Genomic DNA, 12,286 nt, shown 5'->3' on the forward strand with positions numbered 1-12,286 from the left:
AAAAAAATACAGACATTCCAAGAGAGAGTTATTCCTTGCATGGTGCCTCTTTTACAACCCCTACCCCATTTGGACAGAAAAATGAGAGTGCCATAGGCTGGGCTATTGTGATTATTTGTCAGAAACCGTCATGGGACAAGGCAAGGGAGCTGGAGTGATGCTTGGGGTCCTACAAGCCTGCTCTGATGTGGCTTTTAGTGCATTAGGACACCAAATGGTCCTCTCCAGAGAGGCACTGTGGTCTCTGGCAGTAGCTGGGAGCTCTATTTTGGTCCAAATCACGTTTATATGACTTGGGTTCTGTGGTTTTATTCACTTACCCTGATGAAGAGGTGCAGCTTTGAGATGGATGTGGTGCTGCTGCATTGGGCAGACACAGCTGTGAGATTTGCAGTGCCAACTCAAAGCCAGCAGGTTGGCCAGGAGCAGGGGAGGGCACCAGGGGCACTGGGGGGGGTTGGAAATGTTCTTTTGCAGCTCTCTGGGTTTGGATGGAGGGAACTGGAAGTAGCCAAGCGCCTGAAATCTTTCCCTTCCCTCTTCACAGAATCTCAGAATGGTTTGGGTTGGAAAGGGCCCCAGCTGGTCCCAACCCTCTGCCAGTCCAGAGGAGGTCTTTGGGATGATTAAAAACTCCCTGCTGGAATGAAAAGGACCTGAACTCAGATGAGAAAGGCAGCTCTGGAGGGATATCCCTGGGTGTGAATCCTTTGAGGCTTCCTGTCTCATCCCCTTTGGGAGTACAGAGATCCCAACACTCTGATCACAAAGGGGATTCTCTGGGGTATGAGACCTGTTAGAGTTGCATGCAGAGAATTAGTGTTAATTAAGAGTAATAAGAGACAAGAATAGGCTGAAGAAAAGCAGGGAACAGGTTGGATTTTCAGCTGATTCCACCTATAATTTGGAACACAATTCCTACAGCTCCAGCACAGGCCTTGCACATGAACCACATCTCCAGCTGTGCCTCCTCGGACCAACATAGGTGTGATAGATGAGTAATGCAATGATTGACTCTCACAATTAACAGACAAATATGATGTAAATAAGTTAAGAAAAGTTTTATAGATTTATAGTTATGTTGTACCCCCCCAAGTGGTTATCAAGGGACAGCTGGAGTTGGGACATCTGGCGGGGCTGGCTTGTCACTATGGAACACCTGACCTCCAGTCAGGATTTGAGGAAGAGATCTCCACCACTGGACAGTGAAGAAGGGGTTGATGAACAGAACTTTGGGAGGGGTTAAAGGGTTAAAAGGAAAAAACCTTCATTGTGAGGGGGCTGAGCATATGGGGGGAAAATCTTTTGCTCCCAGCACTGTAGCCTCTTTTTTTTTTTTTCCTCAATCTTCTGTTGTATTTTTGATAAGGTTTAATAAACCTTTCTAAACTATGAAAAGTGAGTAAAGTGAGTAGCTATTTCTCACACCGGGGTCACCACGTCTGCCTGGGGTCACATCTGAGGAAGGTGAAGCCACCCAGGTTCCCTCCATCCATTTTGTGCATTCCCATTAAATATTGTTTCCCAGCTGTGGCACACCAATGCTCAGTGAGATTAACAGCAAGTGGACTTAAACTCAAGGATACTGGAAGCTTCCAAGGTTTGGTTTCTCTAGAGGAGACCATGCACACGTGGGTGGGGTCCAATCCTCACCCACCTCATGGTCTCCAGGACAGGTTCCAGGCTGCTGTTCCCACCCAACATGCTGCAGGGATGGGGGGGGGGGGGGACACACAGGCTCAGGGCTTCCCCAAAACTGCTGTGGAAAATGCAGCCTGGAAGCAAGAGGAAAGCTGAGCCTTCCAGGTGGATATTCTGAAGGTTGATGTCACATTTTGCTGATCAGAAAAAGCCTCAGACAAGAAATGTGAGGCTGATGCTGTTCCCCACTGACAGGGCCACCCTCACCAGCAGGGACAGGGAGGGCAGGTGTGTCCCTCTGATCACTCCTGACATGTAAAGCAGTTCTGATGCTGGGGTTTTCCTCCTCTCATCCTCTCTTTTCCTTCTTTTTCTCCTTCCCTTTTGCAGTGAAATAGAGATCTGGGACTGCTTCCATGTGGAATTGAGCCCTGCTGGGAGCTGGAGGGGAGGGCAGCAGGTCCTGCTGGAAACCCAGACCTGTGCTGGCAGCCCAGGGCTGGCACAGAGCAGATCCCCTTGGCCATGCCCATCCTCCTTGGAGCTGAGCAGGAACACACATTTTCCCCCCTACAGCTCCCATTTCCCTGTATTTATTTGCATTTTTGGGGTTTTTTTTTTCTTTTCTTTTCTTTTCTTTCTTTTTTTTTTTTTTTTTTTTTTTTTTTAAAGCTGAGCTCCACACGATGAGAAAAATGAGAAAATGGCTCTTCTCTCCTTTTTTCCTCCTTCTCCTTTCTCGACTCGCTGAGCCAGCTGGGGCAATGCCACAATTCAAGGCGTCTGGAGACAGAATCCAGCTCGCTGCCTTGTGATCTGCATGTCAAGGTGAAACTGCAATAAGATAATAATGTCAGTATCCCCAGAAGGCAGGCGGTAAAAGATACTAATTGCATTTCACTGAAGGCTTCAGAAGCACTCAGCAGCTGGAAAGCTGAGGAGAATTTTGATGCTATTCTTATAAGGGAAGGTTTTTTCCCCCCCTTACACTGTTTGTAAATCTATTACAGAACATGGGGAGTGGAAGAGGGGGAAGGGAATGTATAAAACCAGTTAAAGGCTTAATGTTTCCCATTATATTTTGTGAGCTGTAGGTGGTCTAGAGCTTATAAAAATGTAGCACATTCCCTTGTAATCAACCATCATAATTTATTATTATTATTTATTATGATTTGCTGTTATTTTGCACACATAAAGGCCCCTGCCAAGGCAATGAGAGCTCAGCACAAATAGTTAACATTTATTATATCAGTAGTAATGTTTAAAAATATTAACTAAATAAAATAAAAATACCAGCTCTAAAAAGCTGAGGACAGCTTTGTTATTGGGAAATAAATGCAGGAAGGCAAATATCTCGCAGAATGGCTGATACTGATTTGAATAAAAACATGTCTGGAGAGGGGGGAAACACATTTCTTGGAAAAACACGGAGAGCTTGGAGTGGAGATCTGCCTGCAACAGCCACTTCTGCTCCCAGCTTTGCCCAGCAGGAATGGGACCCCCTTGCTGGGCAGGATTGTGGGTGGAAGTGGGGACCCAAAGATGGAGGCCAAATCCAGGGTCTCAGATCAGTGTTCCCCACCCTCTTCCCATCCCCTTTGTCTTTGTTCTGTCTCAAATCTTAAATCCCAGGGAGGACAGAAAAGCTTTCAGCCTTGGTGGCCTCACCACGGGAATCCTCGGTGCTCTTTGTGCCAGTTGGGCTGAAAATGGGAAAATGGGAGCACTGGGAGAAGGGGAAGCCACTGATGAGGGGAGAAACCATCTGAAAGCCAACGGGGAAAAGAATTTTGCTGCAGGTTTACCACAGGGATGAGTTCCGGACACGGTGCTGTGTAATGCAGTCGTTTAGAAGCTTGGGGAAAAAAGAGAATGGGTGAATAGCAAAACTTGCAAGTGCCTTTGGTTTGTCAAGAGAAGGGCTGGAAAACCTCCCAGGGGTTTTCCCTGATAAAGCTGGAGGGCTGGGCAGAGTGCTGGTGAGCAGAGAGGCAAATGCAAAACATGCTGCAGGTGGGAAGGGGCACATGATGAGCTCCAAATTAGCTGTAAATGTTTGGGAAGAGGGGAGAAGCATCAAGAGACATCCATGTGCAAATCCCCCCTCTGGTGTACAGCCACCACCAGGCAAGCAAAGGAAATTTGAGGAAGAATGGGGTTAAAAAGGTTGCTGAGAGTATTCTAATGCCAGCACATAAATCAGTGCTGCGGTCCTGCCTGGGATGGCACGTTCCTTTCCAGTCTATCCATCTCAAAAAGATACAGCAGGAATGGAAGGGGTCGAGAGATAGGAAACAAAGATTATTGGAGACACCACAAGCCTTGCAGATGAGCAGAGACTGAAGGATGAGGGGGAACATTTATTTTGAAGATGAGATAAATATGGGAGAATATGATCCATGCAGATGAAAAAGGAGGCAGTGAGTTGCACAGGGAAGGTAAATCAGGGGCTGGAAGTCACCCTCTCTTGGGAGACAGAAACCAGGGAGAACCTGAGGGGACTGGACAGGAGGGGTTTGAATGGTGCCCTGGGATCTCTGCAGCTCTGCTGGGGGGGTTAACAGCACTCAGGGAGGCCTGAAAGGGCACCTGGGACCCCAGAACATCCAGCTCCACAAGTGGAGAGGAGGAACAACTAAGGAGGGTACAAACACCTCGGACCTTCTCCCTCAGGGGGGTTTATTGGCACCACCCTGGCACCCCAGAGCTACATTAAACAAAGGAGGAGGGGACACAAAGATCCTCCCCTCTCCCCAGGGCACCTGCACCTCTCTGGGGTGAGGAGCATCTCCCTGGTGGTGCTGGAGTTGTTTGGGGTGGCGCAGGGCTGGAGCAGGTGCTCAGTGGGGATGCAGGGGGGGGATGGGGGTCCAGGTGCCCTGAGGTGCTGCATCTCCAACAGGCCTGAAACCAGGGGCACCAGGCTGTGCCCACCAGGCTGGGGCAGACACCGAGGTGGTCTCTGGTGGAGGGTGAGGAGGGGTGGAGGCTCGGTGTGAAGGCAGGCAGCTGCAGGATCCTGATGAGGGATGAAAGGCAGGAGGATTATGGGGCTGGTGGAGATCTTGCTGAGCTTATCTGATCTCCTCTCTGCCCTGCCAGCTCTCCCCTGTGCTCCAGGGCTGTCCTGGGGCCACTGGGGTGACAAAGCCACACTGTCACCCCATACTGTCACCCCCTGCTGTCACCACACCCCACGGGCTGTGGGGAGCTTCAAAGGCCAGGTGTGCCTGCTCTGACCTCAAGGCTGCTGTGACTCCTTTGCTGAGCTGGCCACGATGAGCTTGGCTCAGATTAGGCTCTGCTCCTGCCCCAGGTGCAGGTGGTGCCCCAAGGAGTCAGCAGGATGCTGAGTGAGGGCATCCCTGCCCTGGTACTCTGTCCCTCTGCCAGGGGGCTCCAGCTCCTGCAGTTTTGAGTGATGAGCACCACTAAAACAGGCTCTGTCTGCCTTCACAAATGTACAAATCCTGGTGTGTTGGCTCCACGTGGGAGCTGTGGGATGGCTCAGCACAGCCCCTTCCTGCAGCAGCACCCTCAGCAGGGTGACCAGCAGCACTCATACAGGTTTATTTTGTTTTTTCACCATCTCCAGGGGGAGAAGTGCGTGCAATGGAGCGTCTTGTTTGGGTACAAGTCAGGGTTTTGGTTTGGTTTTTTTTAGTGCTTTAAATACCCTGCTTGTTGTGTGTTTCTGTCAGAGAAAGCCAGGGCAGGGCTGTGCAGAGCCTCTGAAGCAGAAGTGGTGGGTTTTGCAGTGAGTCTCACTTTCTGCTTTGCTCTAGGTTTGGACTCCCCCAAATTGTTTCCCCTCCAGAGAATTTCTGTTTTCAGCGTGAGAATTTCTGTTTCAGAGTTAAAAACATTGTGAAATGCTGAGTAGTGTGAGTTGTCTTCCCTTGGGACCACAGCTGGGCTGGTGTCACAGCTTTCCCCAGTGGCAGTGAGAGGAGCAGGGCTGATGGAGGGGGTGGATGTGGGGCCAGGCAGGTGTGAGTGCACACCCAGTGCTCTGGGGTGAAGATTTGGCAAAGCCTTGGCACCCACAACCAGGGTCTGAACCCAAGGGGAGAGCAGCCAGCCCTGGGGCTGACAGGAGAGGCTGCCAGAGGGCAATGCTCCCTGAAAATGAGAGTCAGCAAAGTGCCCAGGTCACTCCAGTGCCCTGAGCAGGGCAGGACCTTCCATCCTTGGAAATCCCCCGAAGCTCAGGGCTGAGAACAGTCCCCCTGTCCTGCTGGAGGTCACTTCACCCATTCTCCATGCCCAGCTCACACAGACACGTTTGTGGTCCCATGGGAGCTCTGTCTGTCTCTGTATTTCTGCTTGACCTGATGCTCTCTGGTGACCCCAGTGCCAGGGGAGGGTCACAGGTACCAAGCAGGGATCTGCCCACCCAGCCTGGCAAGAGGTGCTGCAGATCAGGCATCTGATCAGTGACATTTCATAAAGCACCATGGGAAGGCAGTGAAAACCTGTCAGGCCTCTGGGACTCAGGTTTTTAAACTAGAATAGCACAGTAGAGCATCTTTGAGGCACTCAGAGAATAAAAAATACAGGCTGCTAAGTGGAGGCCCCCACAGACTCCTGGTCTGGAGACTGTCTGCACTAAAACCACTCTTCACAGATTCACTCCAGGCTGGGCTAATGCCCCTTTTTGACTCCTTAGTCTGCCTTGACTTAGCAACATGGCCATCAGGTGAGCTGGTTGTGTAAACTGCCTTTAGTCATTGGGAAAAACAGGGTAATTCACCACAATCTGTGATAAATCAGGTGATTACTCTGGAGGGATCCTTTTGTCTCTTGATTTTAGGTGGAGCTTTCGAGTCCAGATTTAAATGAAGTATCTAACTTTGAAACTCATAGCATGAATCTCCCTGTGAAGGTGGAAACCATTTATGTGTTTATCCACTGCACAATCCCTGTGGGAAAACGGCCTTCAGAGGATCAGGCTCCACTTCATTAGGGGGAAATTCTGAGGCCATAAGCTGCCAGCAAGACTAACAGGAATGTTCCTCACTGCAGTGTTCTGGGTCCCAGTGGCAGGGTTTTATTTGTCCAAGCATGACCTGAAAATGCTGAGCACCCACAGTGACCATGACCAGCCTCAGGCCAGGCTGTCCAAGTGTCCATCTGCACCTGAGGGTCAGCCCTGGAGGTGTGTCCAGGAAAACCCCACACCTGGCATTCCAGTTCCCTGCACAGGCAGATTTTCAAAGGTATTTATTTGCCTAAAGTTGCAAAAGGCCACTTTAGGCAAATAAATAACATTCATTGTACAAGCTTTGGAGGAATTCACAGAAATACCTCAGCTGTTTGATTTTGGAGCCTGACTTCCTAAGGGATGCTGTAACCTTGTGTAGGAACCCTCTTACAGCTCTAGGTACCTTTGGGAATTTTCTGCTGAACGTCAAGTTATTGTCCTGGTGAAAACGTTAGCATTTGGTTTAACAGTAGAGGGTCTTTTGTGGTCTGAATTACAGCAAATTTACTTACAGTTTTCATTATTGGAAAGTTCAGGAGAAGGAATTATCCCACCAGGGAGTGCTGTTTAATTTCTGAGGAATAATTTTCTTGTCCTGATATAAATTTGATTGTAATGACAGGTAATTGTAGCAATAGTATAACAATGATAAACCGTTGTGGAAATGGCAGTATTTTCAGTGCAACTTCATGAAAATCCTTCAGAATGTAAACTAAATTAAACCAGAAATCCAGCTAATAATGGACTTAGTGTTTTATGCCATGTTTTGTTCACTTTTTACTCAATAAAGGCTGAGATAAAAGAGGAGGGACGCTGATTCTGGGTCGTGGCTGATGCAGTGTTTGAACTTGGACAAAAACTGAGTATTTGGTCTTAACCTTCTGTTTCATTAGGGTGATTATAATCCACTTAGAGATTATAGAGAGATCTTAAAATGTCAGAAATGGCCTTTTCCTATGTACAGCAGAAGGAGACAGGGCAAGAAAGGGTTGATGAGGGCTGTGTGCATTGTGGCTTCACAGACATGAGCCCTACCTGAAGTCTGCTCTCTAAAACAGTGGCAGTACTGCCATTTTAGACTCAAAAAGCCACACTTTTTTTTTTTTTTTAATCCAGAGTCCTTGGTGCTTTTAATCCCTGTTTTTTCTCTAGAAGAATCCAGGTTCTTTCTATCTGATTTGGATCTTGTTTGGGCCACAGATATCATCATGTTTTATTTGGACTGAGTGAATACTTTGCTAATCCCTTTCTTTTAGCTTGGGCTTTGCAGCATCATTTCCACCAACTGCTCCCCTTGCTGTGCCCTGAGATCACTGCCATTGCCTGCATTTCAATTTCACACTGGTCTAAATGTCGGGGGCTGAGCTCTGGCATGCAGAATCGAGCAGAGATTCACATTTTTAAATTAGCAGACAGTGCAAATGAATGACTGGCTCTTCCCTGGGGAAATATTCTGGATCTGCTCAGTACAACAGCCCTGAAAAGGGGGCTGCTGCCGGTAATGACACAGCCTTGGCTGGGGCCTCTGCAGCACAGGGAGCTGGAGGTGTTTGCCAGGGCAGGGGGAACGAGCTCGGTGCGCTCCCCCGGGAGAGGAGCGTGGCTGTTTGCAGTCACTCCAGACCTTGTCTCCCAAGGAAACAAGGCAAAAACCAAACCTCTCTCCAGCTCTCACCCCTTGGTTTCTGTCTCACAGTGGGCTCTTCCCATTTTCTAGGTCGGAAAACAGAGGAGCATGAGGAGCAGCAGTGCCCCAGCTCCTCTGCTGTGCCGCCGTGGCTCAGGCACACACAAGCCAAGCACAGAGCTAGGATGTGATTCCCTCTTCTTCAGGGAAGAATTTTTTTTTTTTTTCCTGGTTTTCCTGAGCATGGATGTCTTGGTGGCAGCTGGCCAAGCTGGGAAAACAGATCTGTAAAAGGGGTACACAAATAATTAAATAAATTAATAAATAAATACATAAATGTATATATGTATGTATGTGCATAGATATATGTGTATATATATATATATATAATTTTTAATATATATGGACTTTGTCAGCCTGTGTAGGCATTGGCCAGGTGCCTTCTGCCGCCCTTGTGTTAAAGTCACCATTCCTGTGTCATGGCTCTTGGCAGGATACAGCCCCATGGTCTCCTCTACTCTGCATCCTCCAGGGCAGCCCAGTAAAAATGAGGAGGTCAAGAAGAGATTTTGCAGATTGCTGGAGCAGGAAATCTCTGTAAGAGGTTTTTGGTCTCGAACTTAGAGAGAAAAACTGAGAAAACCTGAATTTTTGGAGAGGGGATGGGCATATCCAAGGCATGAGAAACTGACAGGGAATTATCTGATCAACCCCTTTGATGGGATTAAATAAAAAGTGAAAAATAAATGCTTTTCTCTATGTATCTTTGTCACTATTGCTAAAATATTGAAGTTTAAACAAGGAGACTTTTAATGGAGGGTTGTCTCACAGGGTGTATTGTATTCACTGGAGTTTGCTCTCTCCTTGGCTAATTATATATATTTATCCATCTTATTGAAAGCTTCTCCAGGGCAAAGAGATGCTGGTTTATTTCTTTATTTAATAAAGGAAATGCATAGTGGAGAGAGATCTATTAAATATCAATGCAGTTCCGTCTCTGATACTCCTGCTCTGGCAGGGGCTGGGAGGGGACATTGCAGAGAGGACATTGGCAGGAGCAAGGAACTCCCCCCTCCAGAGGCATGGCTGAGGGCAGGAGGGAGGGAAAGCTGGGCTAGGACATCTCATTTGTGGTTTGGGCAGAGACTTCCTTGAGGATTTTGTGGGGATCCCCCATTTCCTTAGGACCACTGATGAGTCAGGTCCAGACCCTCTCCTGCTCATTGCCTGCTCTAGGTGATTGCACTGTAGCTGTTATTTCCCTCCTCCTTCATCCACTCAAACTCCTTTTTGTGTGTCCAGGTTTTAGTAAACATCCCAAAACCATGATGGAAGTGTGATCTGTGCAATGACCCAGCACTTGCAGCATCTTTGGGCAAAAGGCTCCAAACCAGAAACCCCTGGTGCAGGTAGGACCAGCCCCTCCTGATGCTTCTCCATGTGCCATTTGCAGCAGTCATTTGAAATCCATCAGTGGAGGAAGAGACCTCAAACATCCCCTCCCCAGGTAAATCTGAGCTTGCCTGCAGACTCTGCACCCTCCCCAGCTGTTCCATGTCCAGGCTGGCCAGCATCACTCCTGATGTTGCTGTCACACCCCACTGGGGACAGAGAGTGGGCTCAGGGCTTGTGGGGAAGATCCCAACATCCAGCAAACATTGGTCTTGGGGTCAGCAGCTGCCTTGCATGAGGGGCTGCATTCAGTCAGGATGCTCTAGACATGAGCAGAAATCCTTTTTGCAGTGCTGGAGGGGCACATCAGGGCTGTGCCAGGCTGTGCTCCCAGTCTCAGGGACCTCAGCACAGCCAAAGCAGATCTCACCCAGCAGCAGCCTTGGCTCCTTTCTGTTGGATGAAAGCATTTCAGACACAAACCTGCTGTACCAAATGTGTGGCTGTTCCATTAGTGCTTATTTTAATCACAGAAATGGAACGCTGTGAGAAAAACCACAGCGCTGCGCAGACAGAGACTGGCCCGGGCAGGCAGGCACCCGTGTGACATGGTCACAGCAAAGTGTCATTATGGCCTGCTGGGGAGCAGCACTCATTTTCCTGCCAGGAAGGGTTGTTTCTCTGCTTGCAACTGTCAGACTCATGAATCCATGGAAATGGCACAAATACGGGGGGTTATTTTCTATCTTATCAATTTTGTTTTGAAGCTTGGTGAAAAATGTGAGATCTTCATTTGAAGCTGCTGCCAGACAGAGATGTGCTGGCTGCTTGGACTTTTTTACATCCTAATGATGCTGCTTTATTTATTTTTTCTTTTTTGCTTAGCTACCCAGCCGAGCATCATATGTTTTCTTCTGCAGGAAGACGAGCTCTCAGGAGTGTCTTCTGCTTTATGGCTTCATGCAGATTCTGCAGCTCTGAGCTGTCACTTACTGTCACTTATGCATTTGCTTTTTGAATCAGAGGGGGCTGTGGCCCTCATGCCTGGAGCATTTATTTGGGAATAACTGCTCTAGGTCAGGAGAACTGCTGAAGGGCTGCACTGCTCTTTGAATTCACATCCTGGACTGGCAGCACCAGCACAGGGATGACATCATATGAGGTGATGTGGCTCCAGGCTTGGGCTCCAGCATCCATCCCCCCTCCCAGCTCTCTCTTTCATCCTGGCCAGCCCCCCTCGAGGTGTGCTTTGTCTTTAAGCATCTCCTTCATCTCACATGAGAAGCAGGAAGTGAAGTGGTGCAAGGTGATACAGCTGGGTTTTAGCAGGACACAAATGCAGCAAACAAAATTTTGGCAGTGGCTTCTGCGTGGAAGCTGAGATGGATCCCTGGGTTAAAACACCCAGATCTTTAGCTCAACTGTCCCTCCAGATTCCCTGTGCAGCTGCTAGGCAGTGCTAGTGCACAACTCAGCTCCTGCTAAGGTGCATGTCAGAAAATAGGTCAGATGGATTGTGCTTTCAATGTGCTCATTTTCCTACAGGCGGTTGTGCTGACGAGCACAGATGCAAATACTTGTGCATGTCTGGAGTGGGGGGAGCACCCACGCTGGGGAGCCAGGGCCATTGTTCTGTGGGAAAGGATGCTGAGATCATTCCTGTTTTCCCCAGGTAGCATCAGTTTCCCACCCCACACCCACAGCTGTCTCAGGGTTTAGTGCCAGTAAGGAGCCCCAGACCAGTGTCAGGTGTCCTGAGCACACTGAGCTGCCAGGCTGCAGCTCCTGCCATGATGAGCTGTGTGCCCAGGGCCCCCTGAGCTTGGGGACTGATGGCAAACTGCAGAGAAACTGTTCACAGTGATTCCTGCCCAGGGGAGGGGTGGGAGAAGTCTGAGCCTGGTGCCTGAGCACTGAGTCCCCTACTGCCCCTCTTCACTCCTGGAGCAGCAAACTCCTTTATGAGTGTTTTTCAGAGAAAACAGCACCTTGTGCCCTGCTCACCCCTGCCAGCAATTGGGCTGGTTTCAGAGACACTGCTGAGGAGCTCCTGTGAGAGAGGAGGGGTGGGGAAGCCTCTTTTAGGGGAGATGTCAGGAGCCACACCCAGCCTGAGTAGCTCCTTCCCAGCAGCTGGAGGTGTGAGGTGCCAGGGTAGTGTGTACAGTGCATTCTGCTTAGGGAATGTACTCAGGTTTAATATTTGGAAATTAGACTGCCATCTGACTGGGGCAGGGAGCACAGGGAGCTGTGCAGCTGTTCAATATTGCTGCTCAGGAGGGGGAATAACCAACGCAGGGAGATGATAATGCCAGAGACTGAGTGTAAGACTTAAGAGGAGATAAGCAGGGTTTTCAGTTTAGAGCCATCCCCTGTGTCCTGTCACTCCAGGCCCTTGTCCCAAGTTCATCTGCAGCTCTCCTGGAGTCCCTTTAGGCCCTGGAAGGAGCTGTAAGGTCTCCCTGGAACCTTTTCTTCAGCGCTCCCAGCCTGGCTCCTGAGCAGAGGGGCTCCTACCCTTGGAGCATCTCTGTGACCTCCTCCTGGACTCTCTCCAGCAGCTCCAGGTCCTCCTGATGTGGGCAGCCCCAGAGCTGGAAGCAGCTCCAGGTGGGAGGTCAGAAGCAGAAATCCTCACTCCT

Source organism: Haemorhous mexicanus, chromosome 20, assembly GCF_027477595.1.
Source record: "Haemorhous mexicanus isolate bHaeMex1 chromosome 20, bHaeMex1.pri, whole genome shotgun sequence".
NCBI classification, from domain to species: Eukaryota; Metazoa; Chordata; class Aves; order Passeriformes; family Fringillidae; genus Haemorhous; species Haemorhous mexicanus.